This window comes from Toxorhynchites rutilus, chromosome 3, assembly GCF_029784135.1.
Source record: "Toxorhynchites rutilus septentrionalis strain SRP chromosome 3, ASM2978413v1, whole genome shotgun sequence".
Taxonomy (NCBI): Eukaryota; Metazoa; Arthropoda; class Insecta; order Diptera; family Culicidae; genus Toxorhynchites; species Toxorhynchites rutilus.
The window spans coordinates 156741728-156745299 of record NC_073746.1 but is presented as its reverse complement, the minus strand read 5'-3'; positions in this window follow the sequence as shown (position 1 = coordinate 156745299).

Here is a 3572-nt window from a genome sequence, read left to right as displayed (position 1 = left end):
TGTACTATTTCTTTCTAAGTATCGGCACTCAGTTGTGATTTTTCGGTGGTTTAGATTTTATTTACGCCCGAAAAGCACTATTAAAATTCTATAATTTTCTTCAAATTACCGAATGGAATGCACTGTCAAGCAACTTGAGTTGGACATCCTGAGGCACTTTGTGTCCGCTAGATATAGCCGATCTGGTATTTACAACATCATCTCCCTGTCGCTCCTTAAGCCGGGAGATAGAAGTAACCGGCCAAACGGTAAAGGAGAATCTGACCAAAATGGACATTTTTATGCGGAAGCGTCAGACGAGACCGGCAGTATCTGAGCAGCAGGCAATCACCCAGAAGGAGTAGCTTGAGGTGCTTTTTTTTATCTGTATTTTAGTGACTTTCAACACATTTGGATGGTTCGTCACTTTGCTTCCATTTTTGGAAGAATGTCGGGAGTGAGAATTGAACTCGTGACCTTTAGCGTGAGAGGTATGAATGTTACCACTACGTCAGATCGCCTCCACAGCTTGAGGTGCTGGTGAAAAACTTTTTTCCGGCGAAAGAAGTGAAAAACTTCTTTTTCACTGGTGAAAAACTTTTTCTTCGCTGGTGAAAAACTTCTTTTCGTGCTCATGATGAAAGACGAGACGTACTTGATGCTAGAGTTCAACGACCGGCAGGGGACCGAGTATTTACCTCTCCCAGGAAAGCGATGATGTCCCGCGTAACGCGGGACGTCTGGTCAGTTTACCCTTAGAGTCCCCGCATACTACAGACTTCTTTTCAGCCGACAGTTTGGTCGGATCGGCCCGCTGGTGCAAAAACTGACCCAATTGAATCGGTGTAATGTGCGCACATGCATATCTTTCCGTACTGATTAAGGCCGCTCGCACACCGGAGCAATAAGCAACTAGCAACTGTAAACATGCAATAAGCAATATTATCGCCAATGGATTTTTCCATTTAATTTTTGTTGATCTCGCACACCGACGCAATACGATATTGCTGTCGCCTTTATAGAGCAACACATGTCGCTAGCAACACGGCGTGTTGGTTGAAGAGCAACTTATCGCACATATTTGGCAAGTTTCGTACATTGAGCCGATTGTTTACATAATGTCAGGGGTTTTTATTGCTCTGGTATGCGAAGAACAACAATATATGTTGCCTGTTGTATATTGCGTGTTGCAGTTTGCTAGTTGCTTATTGCTGCGGTGTGCGAGCCGCCTAAGAATCCGACCGAACTATCGGTCGACAAGTCAGTCTGCAGTCTGCGGGGGCTCTTATGATTTGATACGTTAGCATTAATTGAGGAAAAATGTAGTTCGTTCATTTTTATCAATTCGATTATTTTCACCTTTAACAGCAATACTTTCCCTATGTAGTGGATTATTATAAGAAAAGTAACACTTTTTCCCCTCCCGATTATTGGATCTCTTTTGATATTTCTATTGACGAATTTACGTTGGATTTACAACCAGATAGCGCAGCGAGTAAAATGAGGATGTTTTGTTTTTTTGGTATGAAATTCGTTCAAATTTTCTAGAAAAATGAGAATTTATCTTCAAATTTCCCGGTTTCATGTATTCTTTCCATGCTGAAAAGGTTAGAAAATCATCATTTTACAATGTGCTATGTATATTACGAGGAATGGCTTGTTATGAGTATTGTAACTTTAATTTTTTTCAACTAAGTAAACGATGAATAGGATGTTTTGCGTTAAAAATACTGCAAATCCTTCTCGTATCGGTCCCTACATAACCAATGATATCAGCCAATTTGATATGATATCGATTTCATCGCAATTATCCATAGTATCAATAACCGGTATGCATTATCAACCTTAAAATTACCGAAGATTATCTATGACTTTGGTGAAATCGCGTGTCGAAACCATCATAAATAAACTAAACTCCAACTTTCTTACCATATACTGACGACATTCAATGGCTGAAATGAATCTAAATTGAAATAAAATGAATAATCACCACCGAATCTGTCTTTTCAATGCGTAAAATAAACAAACACCATCACTTTTGTAGTTCTGAGTTCTAATGTAGGTGTCGCATGAGCTGATTCAGCTTTGCGTAAATTCGTCAATTGGATTCTGTTTGATTCTATCCGCATGGCCCAGATAACCATACAGTGATACAAACTCGTAATCGTACTCCACCATCTTTTTTTCCTTTTTTTGTTTTTTTTTTGAAAGTCGTAAACAAGGTTGCGAGCATTCTATTTAGATGCAAAAGATTCAATCGATATCATATCAAGTTGGTTGATATCATTGATTATGCAGGGACTTCCTTTCGGCCGATACGAGAAGGAACTACAATGTTTGAAGCTCAACCAATTCTCCACCCCCTCATTTATCTAGTGAAAAAATGTAAATTATAATAATTGCAGCGAATCATTCGTCATATAATATAAATGAAACATTGTAAAATGATGATTTTCTAACTTTTTCAGCGTAGAAAGAATACTTTAATCAGGAAAATTTACAGAAAATTTCTGACTTTCAAAACAAATCAAACCAATTCCATACAAGAAAAAAAAATCATCATTTTACTCGCTGCGCCATCTGTTTGCAGTTCTAACGTAAATTCGTCAATTACGTCTATTCGCGTTGACGGCGGAATGGTGTCGACATCTCGATACGACATTAGTTTGTATGAGGACAATTATTCTCTATCAGATTAGTCGGCCCTAAGGCAGTTTTTAATTGCTAAAATTTGAATGAATTTTTTTTCTTAGCGTTATTTACCTACTAGAAGTACATTGTTCTGACCCTAATTTAAACTATTTTCTATGAATTTTCAGATGTTCTCACCAAAACTTACTATATAATAGAAAATTATCAATTTTTGTATAATATATTTTCACTACTTGCAAGCAGAAGTGATTTTCAATTAGATAGAGTACTCATTTGATTTGGAAAAAAATAATTTTTATTATAAAAGTGTGTTTGTTTCTTCTGCAAACCCATATTATCATGCCTATTTCTCCATTCCGTAAAGCTTGTTTTTCAATCCTTCACAATAAAAACAAATTCATGCGAATGTTTGCGAACATTTTTCGCCAACCAATCAGAACGAAGCGCGGGATCACTTGCGAAAGAGCGAAAAAAGATAGAACTTGAAAGATAGTCTCTGCCCACATCAGAAAGTTGAAACAAGTCAATCAAGATGGGTGCAACAAGATATGAAAAATTTTGCTCAGCTTCACATCGATGGAAAGAATATTCAAGCTTGCGGCAGGATAGTAAATAATTTTTCGAATTTCTATTTATACTTTACTGAATTTTCTAACATTGAATTGTATGAGGTTCAAGATATACTTGAACTCACATTTGTGAGTAATATGAATTTGATTCACCAATCTCGTACAACCTGCTTTCGTTGTAAAGACGATAGTTTGACAGATTCGCATGATTTCGTAATTCAATGTGAATGACTTTAGCGAAAACATTTCGCAAGGACGAATTTCTCAAGTGGAAAATTCGCTCATTCTGAAGCAAGCTTAATACGAAGCTCAATGCCGTCAACGCGGATGTTTACATCGGATTGTCAGAACAACTGCTGTCATTCCGGGATA